Here is a 14,999-nt window from a genome sequence, read left to right on the forward strand (position 1 = left end):
ATTTAGCAAAGAGAAATTAGGTTCTTCTTACTTCTGATATTTTAATGGCTTTGCACTTAGAAGGCAGGCCATATGGTAGTGTAGAATAGTGTAGTGTAACTACACTATTCAAAGGCTTACTTTGAATGTTGCCAGCAACCAGTTACAACTGGAGCTTTTCTGACAATGCTCAATCATTCTCTGATGCATTAGTGTATGTATGTTTTTTGAATTATGTATTATTACTATGAAATGTATGTTAGCGCAGGCCCTTAACTGCTATTATTACCATTTTATGAACCTACTTAGTTGCAGGTAACAGTGCAGACATATCATCAAGAAACATGCAAAAGTATCACAGGAAAAAAAATACATCTGGAACCATAAGTGTAGTATTATTACAGATTATATGATTATATTATTATTGCAATGGCGACTTTGTGTAGAATGATTGTATGTAGGTAGCTATAAAAATAGTGAAAATCTTTTTACTCTTCTGGAGTAAAAAGTTGATACTACTGCTTCTCAACACAATGAGAAAGACATGTTAAAAAAGTAAGCTTGAAGTATTTATTTATGTATTCATTAGTTTATTTGTTAATTTTCACCACTGTGGGTACATTAAATGAGTTATGAAGAAGAGTTTGTACTTCGTGTCGGTTCTATATGTCTCCGTTCTATGTCAAGGTAACCAAAAAAAGTGCACAACGGCGCCCCCATTGGCAAGAACGAGCAATTTCACAATATCTCTAAATGAATGGAAGTGTAATTCAAACGGTAGCCTTTTAATAGACTCCAATAAAAAAGTTATTCACGATAAGCCGACTGCACCGTACACTGTCACGCACATTTAAAAAAAAAAGTGGATGAAAAAGAAAAAACAAACAAATAAATAAATGAGCCAGAATCCCCAAACAGCACCAGGGCACCACAATAGATCAGGTAGGCTACGGCTCACTTTGCTCCAGGCAATCTGTGAGTCTAAAGGTGAGACAGTTTTTGAGCAACGCGCGATGACAAAACAAGGCGACTCACCTCTAATGCGTCTTTGCGTCTGAACAGGTGCTCAGTCCGAAGAGCCCATCTCTGCCGGCGCAGTGACTCACAGGACAGAGGGAGCACGCTGCTGCCGCCACCTGAGCATGTCACTCCTCTCCGCCGGGCTGTCAGTCATGCAGGAGCACCGAGCTCCCACCGGCTGCTGGAGGGACGGAGAGAGAGAGAGGGAGAGAAGGGTGTGTGGGTGTGTGTGTGTGTGTGGGGGGGGACTACAGTTATCAGGCTGAATCAATATTTCCAAAGGCTCGTGGGAAAAAAAGAACACCTGAACGTGGCCTTATTAAATGTTATTCCACAGATGTGTTGCAAATATCTGATATGAGCCATGTGTTACTGCATGATGTAAATTTGCCTTACACGTGGATTAAACTGTCACGTGTCTTAGTAAGTAACAAGACTAAAGAAATTACTGCACACACTGCCAAATTTTTTAATTTCTATAATCAGCAAGAATGATTTCAATTCACAGCACTCCTCGTCTTTGACAACAGCAAAAACATGAGAAAATACACTAATGCAAATGTCCATTAACAAATTGTTTTTGGTATGAATTTGAATCAGAAAATGAAAATAGCCCATGCCAGTAAAATCAGAAGAAGCAGCATTTACTCTCTTTGGAGATAATAAAACCAAACCAAGGATGCATGGAGCTTACTATGCCTCCTGAGGGGTCGTCAGGCCAGCTGTCCCATGTGAAGGAGAGCAGGGTCCGGTGGCTCAGGTGAGGTCCAGACACCTGTCCTCATCTCTGCCCACTCCTCGATGCACTGCTTCTTCATAACAACTCGAAGCTGGGAAATAATAACAATAATCATCATCACCATCATCCTTCCTGTTAAAAGGGAGTTTGTCCTTCCCACTTATGCCAAGTTCTTGGTAATAAGTGGTTTACTGATTGTTGGGGGTTTTCTCTGTATTATTGTAGGGGCTTTACCTTACAATATAAAGCATCTCGAGGGGACTGTTGCTGTGATTGATGCAGTATAAATAAAGTGAATTGAATTATTATTTTTATTATTTCATATGAGATTCAAAAATAAATTGTAACCCTCTTGTATATCTGGTTCTTTTATTTGATCGTGTATATTTGAGCAGAACAATATAACAGTATAGTTTTCAACCCTTATGACATGACATTGTTGGTAAAAAGCTTTTACCAGTCACATGAATTAACCGTGTGCAACTAAAAACAACAGATCCCTCAATTTCATGTTAACTTACTACTACATGTGAAAATCCTGCTGTGTAAATGCTCCACTTATGTCATAAGAGCTGATACTTCTTAAATGTAACTCTCTTAATATTGGATACAGCCTACATGTTGCGGTCAAAGGCTAATAAAAAAAAAATCATATTTCTAGACTAACCCAACACAATAAACGCCTCCGTTTATTTCAACATATCCAGAACAAAATTATTTTCTTCATCTTGATTTTCATTTCTGTACATGTTCACTGTACCATTGTAATATATTTACATTTCAAAGATATTATTATTATTTTGTTAGCATTGTTTAATTTTGTCCGCCCTTTCGACGAGTGCCGTTGAATCCAACAAAAGCACGGTGAAATTTCCAGCACTTTAACTTTAAAACTCTATTTGGCATGCGCCATTTAAAACCATGTAATCGTCTCTAAACAGATAATCGCTGTGAAATTGTCAGAGAAGGCTTTCAGAGGACAGTAATGAAGACGGGCGGCAAGGTTTAGCGAATGGCAGTGTGTTTGATTGGCAGACTTTACAGCCAAGGCAAACACACTTCATTATGGAAATGTATGCACATTATTTTGGCCTATATCATCAACAGTCAACACACATACACTCGTTGCACCTGCAGATACAGGTTCTTGTGTGGTAACAGGCTGGTGTTGTCAGGGCTGCTGTGGTGCCCCCGGAGACAATGAGGGGAGAGGGAAGAAGACAAAGAGAGAATACTGACGAAGATGAACTTGACCTTTATGATGTCTTGGTGAGGAGGGGTTGGGGGCATGTTGGTACTTATGAATCTATAATGAATCTGAACTATGTATGTGTGTGAGTATTGCTGGTCTGTACTCTAAGCTGAAGAAAGGTCATCACACAAGGGGACCACTAATACACCTGGTGCTATCTATCTATCTATCTATCTATCTATCTATCTATCTATCTATCTATCTATCTATCTATCTATCTATCTATCTATCTATCTATCTATCTATCTATCTATCTATCTATCTATTGCTTGAGACATACATGAAACATACTTTTCCATCCTAATACATTTTTCTTGACTAACTCATCATAACTCATCAGAGCAAAATCGTATTGTATTGACTGACGGCTGAGTTGCCTAGGGTGAAGACGTGGATATACCAATAACCACGTCTTGGTATTTGACAGATAGGATTGGCTCCAGCACCCCTGCAACACTCAGTTGGATAACCTGCTACGAAAATGAACGGATTTAATAGTTATATGATCATTAGTTGTGTTTAGACTTGAGTTTTTGTGGCTTTGGAGTGTAGTTTTCAGAGTTTATGTGATTGTATGTTAAGATTTAGCTAGCAATGGGCTACCGTCACCAAAACTCCATGAGGTGTACAGGGAAATCAGAACCAATCTACTTGTTTGTTCAAGAAGGTCAAGCAACTGAATTCAGGAAACAGAGGAAAAGACATGCAGATTGAGACAGTGTTCAGTGTAAGGAATAGTGCATTTATAGATACAGATCCATAGTACTTGATTGCTTTCCTTATCAGTTTCAGTTTTAGAATTTTAAAGACTTGGATGGTAGGAAGTGACATTCAGAGAATGAATATTCCTGCACACCTATATGCTCCACATCATTTGACATTTATGCAATACGACAATGTAACACATTTTTACTCATAGACAACATATATGTTTGTTAAACATTAAGCACATTGTGCCTCATTTATTCCTGTTATATATCTTGTTTTATTGGCTTTACTGACTTTTTTATTGCATTATTAGCAGAGCAGCTGTTACTAATAAAACTGACAAAGACGCCTTTCAACTCAGTGCGCCAGAACCAACGACGCCTGAACTCTGGAATCAAAGAAGGTAAATGGTATTCAACAATTATTAAACGTATTACCTGTGCTGTGCTTTTACTCCTCTGATGTGTCAAAATATCTTCTGGGAAAAGCTTTCAGTAGATCATGTTTGAAGTGAAGTCATTTTTATTCATAAAGTCCAATATCCCGGATCACAGCCCTTTACACTCTCTGTCGTCAGATGCCAGACTGGGTTAAGGAAGACTCATCCACCAAAATTCAAACAAACCTACCGTATGTTTTGGCTAACAAGAATCAAATAATGTGTTCTGCTGCACCTGTTGCCACTGGACTAATTCAGATGAATAACGTGATTGATACATGGATGATCAATAATCGACTGGTCACCCTTGCTAGCTCTTCTCAATTTCAGTAAAAACACAGTCACCTTTTCATAAGCTGAAGTGAAGTGAAGACGAGAGTAGATCATTAATTCCTAAATTGAGGCAACCCTCTTAGACTACTGAGACGGAGCTTTTTGTCAGTGAGCCGGTCCAGCTCAGGGGTCCCTTTGTTCCAGCTGCCACAGCAGATTTGGGCGTCTGTACGGAGGCCTGTCAGAAACAGGCTTATCTCTTGGGGGCCTCCCAGCACAAAGACCCATTTAGATGCTCAGAGAAAGTGAAATCTTCATTATATACCCCTTAAAAGAAAAACACACCCCTGCTCTTTAGGAAAATTAATTGGAGACAAGTATTTTATTCGGGTGAAATAAGAGCTCCAAAGCAAAGTATAAGGCTGAGCTTGTACAGTGAGCCCTTTTATTATGTTTGATATGTAGTAGTGAGTAGGATAACGTCAACGTTTCAGGCAACTTTGCACTGAGAATTGGCGATTACATTAGTCACAAACATTGCCACAGAGCTATGAAGGACGGCTAGCGTCATCACCCTCCTACTTAAACACTTCCCTCTGTTTTCATTTTTTTCTTTCAATCCTCAAAGTTACACAAGCCAACCAAAACAATATGTGAACTACAGAAAGCACAATATCAACACTCTCCCATCTATATCTATCTCTCTATCATTTATCCACCTATCCGTCAATCCACCTTTCCCAGCCATGCCTGTAGTGAGAGTGTCAGTATATCTGCCATGGCGTCCCGCTGATGTGTATTGTGATGGGGCTGAATACTCCAGCAACCAATATGGCCCGCACCAATACTGGATTAGCCACAGTGGATTAGCTCGCTGCCCTCCTGCTGCTTATTCAAATATTGTTTCACGTATTGTCATCATTGGGGCTGAGCTCTGGCCCAGTAGCCTGCAAGCTACAGAATATTTTCAAAGAAACCCAAAAAAAATGTCTTTGCTTCCATTTCCCTACAAAAGCGTCTGATTTCAGCGAATGTGGGATCTGGACCACTGAGGGTCGGGGGAAATTGTTGAGGGTTCGGAGAGCATCCGCAGCCCTAGAACAGGCAGGGGGGAAAAGGGATGGAAAGATGATGGAAAAGCAAAAACCCAACTAGGCCAAAAACAGGCATGAAAGCGTGCCTTGATCTTTGATACATGGTGTTCTTCTTTTTTTTCTCCTCTCTCCCTTTCTTTCACCCTCACACATACACTTGGGAGTCAAGGCAATTGATGTGCTGCCTTTGATGGCAAAGAGAGGCCTATATTAACGGCCAAAAAGACCATGATGAAAGGGCTGAGGAAAAAGAAGCAAAATGGGTAGAAAATGTGTTATTAGAAAGAATGGCAACTCATGATGAATACTTGGGATGAAGTGATGGTAACCAGACATCGGGGTCTTGAGGGTTTGATGATTTAACGGCAGCGGAGGAAAGGCTAAGGTAGACGGAAGGCTTACCGTGCTAGCCCCGCGGTAGTGATGGCTGAGGTTGGCTTGGTGGTTCCAGTGTGTCATGCTGATGGTCGTCCTGTTAGAATAAGGGAGGTGAATACACCTGCTGCATTGCCCGAGTTCATCGCAGTGATTCCGAGGTCTGGACGCCAGTGGACGTCCCATTGCAGAAGCAGTCGCCATCTTTGTCCCGTTGTTGTCTTGGATATGCTCTCCTGCGTCTTCATCCCTCCCTCTTTCCTTTGATCATGCCTCCCTCCCTTGCTGTCTGCCGTATGACATCATCACGCAGCGGTATCGACAAGCATCAAAGAACCTCTGGGCAGGACGGGGTGTAAATATGGAGCATAAAGAGTGCTGTAACCCCCCCTGCTCCTAGCATCCACTCCTCTTCTCTCACTGCAGATGGGTGGTTTATTAGGCCGATACAAAACTATAAGCACACACCCACACCACCCATTTCTCAGACGGGTGTATCCCAAGGCCCCCTGCTGTGCTTGCAGCGTTTGATGATGCGTCTAGCTTAATTCGATCCCAAAGCTCGCTCCTTTTCTAAGACGTTCATTTCACCCTTCTTATATGTTTTTGCAAGCTGCTGCAACAAAACACAAATGTGTTCTTGGTCAACTTTGTGACTAAATGACAACACTACTCTTCGCGTAGCCACCCCTCCTTCTTCACACTTTGACTCTCATCCCCTGCTCTTTCTCTCTTACCTCTTACAGCTGGTCGGTACCATTTCCAATCCTGTTAAAGTTCTATGTCCTCTCAAGGAGACCTTCTGTCTGTCTGTCATCGGCCCCAAAATCACATATACATGTTTCACTGTCACACTCTCAATCCTCTGTGGCAGCTGGTATCAAACCCAATAAGATCATCCCTTAAAAAAACACACAGAATTAGCAACTGAATGGATTAGATTTGTCCAACATCAATGTACCTGCAAAGAGAATGAAGCAAACCAACGTTTTACTACATATATTTAAAATACACTGTAATGGATTTACAATTAAACTGCTCTGCAAAGGCCGGCAGTAGTAATGTAATTATAAAGATAATAAAGTCAAGAAGAAACAATTAATAGTTTAAAGTTTTCAAAGTGGAAAAGACAGAAAGGCTGCAGTACAATTACTTTATGCGTTCTTAAAAGCTGATTATTTTACCCTAATTTAACCAAACTGAATCACATAAACTACTCTAGTTACTGCTAAAATGGCTTAGCTAGCTTTTAGCCAAGCTAGTTATACAGTTTTTCTACATCAAGACTAAAAATTAATGTTTTGCACTTTTTTCAGTCATAAAGTCAACACTTCAGCAGAATAGCATTTTTTAACTGTTGAATCTTGTGTCAAAAAGTCCTGTCCAAGCAAAGTTTTAAGCGAATACAGTAAAGCTATGTAGCAAGACAGTTTTAGCTTAATACTAACATTTTTGTCAATCCAAATAATTTCATAATAAAAGCTTTTCAGTAAAATAAATGTGTCCCCCTATCAAAAATGTTATTAACAGTCTATCTTTGACTGAACTGCTGTATTATTATACCTAATAATTTATATTGGCTGCTGTCTCTGCTGTTCACTAGCTAAACGGGCCTACTTCAGGCCAATGCAGTTGAAGTAACCTGGGCTCACGCTGTATAATATCACTGAAACAACATGCTGTATCACTGCGGTCTTTCTGATGCAGTTTTTCTGATGGAAAAACGAAAACTGACCATCAAAGCAATGAACAGTCCCACAGTCCCATTCAGTTACCGAGGTATTTTCTGTAATAGACAAAGAGCCGAATCAAACATGACTCATCAGTGTAACAGAACCTGGATCAGCTTTCTCTCAAGCACTGATCATTGAGTGGAAAAAAGAATGAAAAGTAATTGGAGCTCTTTAGAGTCACACAGCTACCGCCTCCTCGCCTGTCTGCTGTTCTTCTACTTTCCCCCAGTTTCCATTCACATCTTTACTCTGCCCTGCCGCCTCTCTGCCCCCACTCTCTACACCCCCCCCCCCCCCCCCCCCCCCCCCCAACTAATTGTCAAGGTTCTTGTTAGCGTTATGCTTAAATGCACCTCTCTGCAGCGAAAGCCACCCAGTGATATGGAAAGTATCCTTAGCAAAGGATTATACACCACTGATTGGAAGTACCAAACAAACGTGAGTGTTTGGAGAGGAATAACTGCTACGAAATCTGTTGTTCACTCAGGCTTTCACCTTTTTCCATCCTGTACTTCCCTCTATTCAACTCAACAAACTGTTTCTCAGCTTTCCAACTCTAAGACCAGGCATTCTCTTTCTCCTTCCCAAACCAATCGCATAAACAGCCATTTCCATTCAAACAGCAACTTCATTCCAGGTATTAGGAGAACTAATTCCACCACATTATTAGACTCCTTAAAAATGCCCACTTATTTCCTCCACAAATTACTTCCCGTAATCCCAATCAACTAAATCCATTTGCTGATTGCTGCCCTTCTGCAGGGGACAAACAGCAATGTCTGGAATCAATATGAGGACTCTTAGCCTACCTGTAAGATTGTTGGGGTAACAGCTAATGGCAGCAAGCTGATGGGCTGTAGAGGGTTGATAAGCATTTCTCATTACTGAACCCCCATTCACATAAGCGCCTGCCACACTTGTATAATACACATTCACACACACACAATCTGTGGGAGAAATACATGTCCTCCAAAACATATTGCCATTGTTGTAACAATAGATATAAATAAATAAATAAATCATCGGTGTGTGCATCTATTAACTATGTGTGACAAAAGAGAAGGCATCTGGAAATGCTATAAACTGGCACATAGCTAGAGGGTATGGATAAAATAGCAGAAAAGCTTCAACTATACAAAAACATACCAGCTTGGCGAGGCTTGTAATTGCTTATTGTCACCATCGCACAAGTGCGTCCAACTCTGTGGTCATTTCTGATTTCATTTTTTTGGCTCTAATTTGTTATGAAGTAAATACCACACTCAGCGTCTTTCAGTCAGTTTTAGTCAGCTCAGTGCATTCCCCTCCACTTTTAATAGATGTGCTTGAAAATTATGCAAAGAACAACAAAAAACAACAAGATAAATATTCAGTATGTATTTTATGTAATGCTAGCAGAATACCCGGATTTTATTCTTACTTTGGGGTTACTTCACAGCAGAATATTTGACTTGTCACAGTAAAGCACTGACATTTTCATTAATGTGACATAGCACAAGTCAAATGTGTTTATACAGGGGTTATTAGTTTAACTGGAATTAAACAGTTCGAGTAGTGGTTTCCATCACAGAAGATGAGACCACGCGAGGTAACTCTGTAGGACGGAAAAATGATTAACGGGACAAATATAGCTTTTCTTTAGGTTGCCTTACTTGTTGTGTGATGCTGGATTGTTTCACCTTGAATTTCTGATCTAGTTCTTTTTGAGGAGAAAATCTTTGGTCAGCATCCACAATGATTGTTCAAAATATCTTTTGGTTAAATAGTGTCTTTTTTGCGGACTCAGTCGAATTTAATGCTTTTTGTACTTTTTTTGTACTTGGACATTTTATGTGTGGTTAATGGAAAGTGAATGAGAGTGCCCTTGTTCATTGCAGTTAGCAAACTTACCATATTAAGGCTTTGCCATACATAGAATACATGTCGGTCCAATGTATTTGTTGCTGTTCACCCAGTTTTAATGAATCAATCTCATGGAATCAGGGTTAACTCTGTTAACTATTTCAAACTGTTAACATTAACCCTATAATGCCCATTGTATCATTTTTGATACATGAGTTTCTGAGACCTCTATATCATCAACATGATCAATACTTGGCATAATTTCAAAATGTTATGAACAAAACTCTTTTTTTTGTCTAAAATTAACATTGTTGTTAACAAAAAGTTGCCAAAAATGCCTAATGTATCAAATGTGATACAAAAAATATATAATAAATATGTAATAAAAATATATCATACACCACATGATACAGCAAAAAAAGTGGATTTTGTTATAAGGGTTAATAAACATCTCAGTTTTTTGATTGCTTGGGTCTTACAGGGTTAACACTGAAGACAATCTTCAGGGCTCTAAATGCTTATTAGTGCAATTGATGCGCATTACGACCATAAAGCCAAGGATGATAATGTAGTCATGATGCCAGTTGATGAAGAACCTCATAATGCTGATGTCCATGTAGTACTGTATGCCCACTCACACCCACACATGGACAAGCTAACCTTTTGTTTTCCACCGTGTCTTGTTCTAATAAAGCTTGTCATACTGTAATGATTGTACTCTTTCACTATTTAATGCTTTCATCACATTATTACACCATGTGTATATTTTTAGGAGCGGCATTTTAAGGCACTAAAAGGTTTTTTCTTAGTCATTTTCTTGCATATTTTTTTTTTGTCTGAGCTCTACTCACTGGTTTGCTGCAAGAAGAGATGATACTATCTGTATTATATTATAAATTCCTTAATCCTTTTTTGTAAAATCCAGAATTGAGTCCATTTCCTAGATCATTTTACATAATTCTGATTGTATCTACAACTCAGTCTCAGTCAGTCATCTATATTATCAGTTCCCAGAGTCAGAACCAGACACGGAGAAGCTGCATTCAGCTTTTATGCTCCTTATATCTGGAACAAACTCCCAGAAAGCCTCAGATCAGCTGAAACACTCAGTTTATTTAAATCCAGGTTGAAGACTCACCTGTTCTCAGCTGCATTTGAATAAAGCACCAAATCCACACTTTAAGCTTAAATTTCAAAACTTACATTAACTACTGATTTTATCTACTGTTCTGATTTTATCTGTTTTGATTTTATATACTGTTTTGTTTGTTTGTTTGTTTGTTTGTTTGTTTGTTAATTAGTTAGTTTATTTGCTTGTTTTAATCAATTTTTGTTCTTGTTTCTAATGTCTCTGTAAAGCACTTTGAATCACCTTGTTGTTGAATTGTGCTATACAAATAAACTTGCCTTGCCTTGCCTATATGTGCACTGGAGGCTTCAACCTTTCATATTTTATTCAGCTTACATGTTAAAACCAGGTTACAGGTGAGCAGAAGTTATATTGAAAAACTATTTCCTGATGTAGCCATAAAGGGTCCTTAATAACCAGGAACTAAATGCTTTCTTACAAATTGTCACTTTCGACAGTGGTTTGCTTGCTTAATGTTACATTTTGGAACCAAATTTTCACACCTTTAATGGTTATTTCATCCACCTATAAGTGGACCTCGAGTCCTTGGTGTGCTCTTAAGCTCAACAATTTCAGGCTCTGAATGTTCATTCTGCAGAGAGAGAAAGCTGCAGTCGTGAGGGGATTGAGGCCATTGTTCAGTTAAAGTGAGACAAATGAGACCCCGGAGAGCACTACTTAGCCACTCATAAAGGTCAGATATGGAGCCACACCAATGGATGCTAATCCTGACCCTGGGGACTGTGTGCACATGCGCCTGTGGATGTAATTGTTTCACAGGCCTGTGACATTTAAACCTGAATGAGTGTACAATCCTGGGTGGCTGAACAGTGTGTACGTGCTTGTAAGTCCTTTGGCTGGAAACCAATGGGCTGCAGTGCCCACAGAGGTTTAATTAGACATTGCCTTGGGGGCAATTAAAACATCAGAGGCTATGTTTTTATGTAGACAACACCATTTTATTACTGCTGTAAATATTCTCTTGATTTAGATGATGTTGTTTCTGGCTAAACATTTAAAACTGTGAGCTCTGAAAGACAGATTTTCAAAACCTTCATATGCCATGAAGAATCATCTGGAAGTTACTAATATTAGAAAAAAAGAATCGATGGGAAATGATACATTTTCTATACCATACGAATTTCACCTGATGGTAGATATGTCATAATGAGGCATCACTGTATGTCTCTCATTAAAATGACTAGCTACATAGTCTAATTGGTATTGCACTAATAACACACTATTGAGGCTGAAAACAGCCAATCCTTCCTTCCTGTATAAGCGCCACAAGCTTGTCAGTAGGTCTCACTGGCTGGGGCACCAGAGAGCTGGAGGTAATGCAATTTGTGAGTTTTAGCAGAATGTGGTGTAGATAACGACTGCCAGGGTCACAACAACAGTTCAGCACAAGTGTAATGAGCAGAAAAAGAAATGACAAATCAGTTAGAGCATGTGTGCGTATCTGAAAGAGACAGAAAACGTGAACTGGAGGTCCTTATTATGATTAATTACCATCACTACACTGTATCCAACATCCTAGTTATACTGCACAATTTTTTTCAGAGACAATTCTTGCTATTTCTCTTAGATTTGACATGAAGTTTGATGTGTCTGCCCACAAATCTATATACAGTGCCTGGTTCTCCTGGTAATATCTTTAAAAGGCAAACTGCAAAACTGTTTATGACCTTTAGAGGAAGGCAGAGCAGAAACAGAGAACATACCCAGGATAATTCTACAAAGATATGAACATGTACTCTGGCATGAACCTGTAAACTGAGGGAAGAGTCACAGATGCGAGACCTTTTGCAAACAATGGCAAAACAAACAATGCAAAAAGAGAAAGCGGCTCTTATTTTTTGTCATTGTTTGCAAGGCAAAGGTGCCAATGAGTGAAATCTGAGTTTTTATTTTAAATCTATCATCATCAGCAAAATGAATTTCACTGGCAATTTCATGCCACAATATCTGCAAAACAAACAGCAGCAAACATTTCCATCAGCTGCTTTTGTCTTTGTGCTAATAAACAAACGTTAGCATGCTAACAAGCTAAACTGAGATGTACACATGAAACATTATATGTGTAAACAATTACTGTTAGGTTTGTCATTGTAATTCTATTAGCATGATTAGATCAAAAACGATGACTCACTTTATTGTGGCTCCCCTTGGAGACTTTTCAGCAACATGAGAGTGCACCAAATGATCTTTGTTTTTATTCTGCTCCCAGTTCCCACCTCTCCTCTGTTAGCTAGGTAGTTTTTGCTTAATCTTACAAAAAAGCAACAATGATCACTTCTGCTGCAGTGTTCCTCTTACCGGGGGAAATTTATAATAATAACAACAACAATAATAATAATAATAATAATAATATAGCACCATATTATCAATCAAAAACACAGCTGGCTCTAGCCGTTTCAGTGCCCTGGGTGAGATAAGTACTGTTCTATCTACAAGTTTGTTCATCTGTCTGAGATGCACACTGATGTTTGGGGATGCTCATATGTATGATACTGTAGGTTGGTATAATAAACTCAGGAGAAAGACACGAACAGATGTTTGATTCTTCTCTTTTTCATTCATTCTCTTTTAGATTTGCTGCTGTGCTTAAGATTATCGTCCTGACAGATGATTTATTTTCAGCCAACCTTCAGCTGTCAGACAGATGCTCTCACATTTTTCAAAATTTTGGTATACAGCAGAGGTCATGGTCATCTCAGTGACTGCAAGGTGCCCAGGTCCTTTGGAACAAGTCCAAATTATCATCCTTCCATTTCCATGTCTAACAGGTGGCAGAGGTGCTGATAGGCTGTGTTTTCTTCTGGCCAAACATGATTTGCACTACAGCCAAATATCTTGCCTTTGGTATCTTCTGTGCAAAGAACATTGATCCAGAACTCTTGTGATTTGTTGTGATATAAGTTTGCAATCCTAAAATGTGCTGTCATGTTCATTTTAGAGAAAGGAGGCGTTTTCCTGGCAACCCATCCAAACAAGTCGTACCTGTTCCGCCATTCTCTGATTTCACTGTCAGAAACTTCAACATGTAACATGCTACTTGAGGCCTACTTGAAGTAGTTTCTGAGATGTACAGTGCTAAACAATGTTAATAGAAACCAGATATTTTGGAAATCTGTCAAAAACTTGTTTCAAACTAAACTTATTTATTAGGCAAATAACCAACAGGTTTCAAGTTTAGTTTAGCTTTGTTTTGTTTTTTTTTACCAAATTTGAGCTAGAAGTCAGCGATTAATCAAGCATAACATTCAACCGCAAAAACACATCTTTCTGTGCAGGAATACAAGTAAATACCTCTATTTTGGCATCTTAATCAAAAAATAATATTGTGCTTTACTATGTTTCTTTCCATTTTTGTAAAGCAGTAAATCTGAAAATTAATTTTCAACAATAATCATATTTTTTGCTTTAAAAACTTTGATTAAAGAGCTTGCACATACTGGTGGTTTAACCATTACAAAAACATAAAAATTATTTACCAATACTGTTAACTGTGGCATAAACCTTACATTGGTTGACGGCCTAATAAATTGCTAAGCACTGTAGCTCTTGCTGCTTTTATTCCCTCTCTGAACATTGCACGCTCTTGGGCTGAATTTGAGTGTCGACTCCTGCAGGCTGTGGCTCTACGTCTCCTCCAGACCAGCAAACTGTTCACACATCTGCTTCTACAGAGGTGATCACACTCTGAATTTCAGTTAATCAAGTACATTTAACTAACAGCACCTGGCTGCTATTACCCTCTTAATTCCTATGGAAGCAGTGAGGCTGTACTTAGTATTTCACAGGACTGCACTACAGACTTTTGCATTTATAGCTTACAGGTTATCAAAATGTCTGAATATGCTTCCTCGTGACATTGACTTAATTAGGATGTGGGTTGCTCCTAATTACAGACTTTTTCTGTTTTTGTTAAACCTACTGACTCACAGACCTGCGTGAGCCACATTGAGAGCACACCTTCACTTAGACAATGCCATCTACACTGTATCTGGTTACAAAATGGATCATGTTATATTTGCATGACACATAAGTAACACGGGCTGTTTGACTTAGGTGTAGGAGCAATTACCTTTGGGACCTGATAATATAGAAATGAAAAACCCCCCCCCCCAAAAAAAACCAGCTTATGTGAGAGTCGGTGCCTCTCACAGCCCACCCGTACTTTCTTCCCAGTATCAGTTGTTTATTGCAGTGTTCTAAACAATGCACTTGACACACTGCACGGGAGTAGTCAGTATTCATTAGAAACTTAATGCATGAATAACAAGTACTCACAGGTAGGACCGCACCTTCAGACCAGAGATTAATTTGTTCTCAACTGCACGATATCAATCAAGCACTAGAATGGCTGAAATATTTCTTCCTCTGCTGGCGTCGCTCCAGCAGCAACAGCTG

The 14,999-nt window shown here is 39.1% G+C and overlaps 1 long non-coding RNA gene across 1 annotated transcript; it reads right to left on the bottom strand.

The window, feature by feature from the left end:
• Window positions 1–1,020: 1,020 nt before the first annotated feature.
• On the bottom strand, window positions 1,021–6,098 carry LOC143419167 (uncharacterized). Its single transcript, XR_013099143.1, has 3 exons — window positions 5,907–6,098; window positions 1,694–1,829; window positions 1,021–1,180 (listed from the first exon to the last, which is right to left on the bottom strand). It is a non-coding gene; the product is annotated as an uncharacterized LOC143419167 (long non-coding RNA).
• Window positions 6,099–14,999: the final 8,901 nt, after the last annotated feature.

Source organism: Maylandia zebra, linkage group LG6, assembly GCF_041146795.1.
Source record: "Maylandia zebra isolate NMK-2024a linkage group LG6, Mzebra_GT3a, whole genome shotgun sequence".
Lineage (NCBI taxonomy): Eukaryota > Metazoa > Chordata > Actinopteri > Cichliformes > Cichlidae > Maylandia > Maylandia zebra.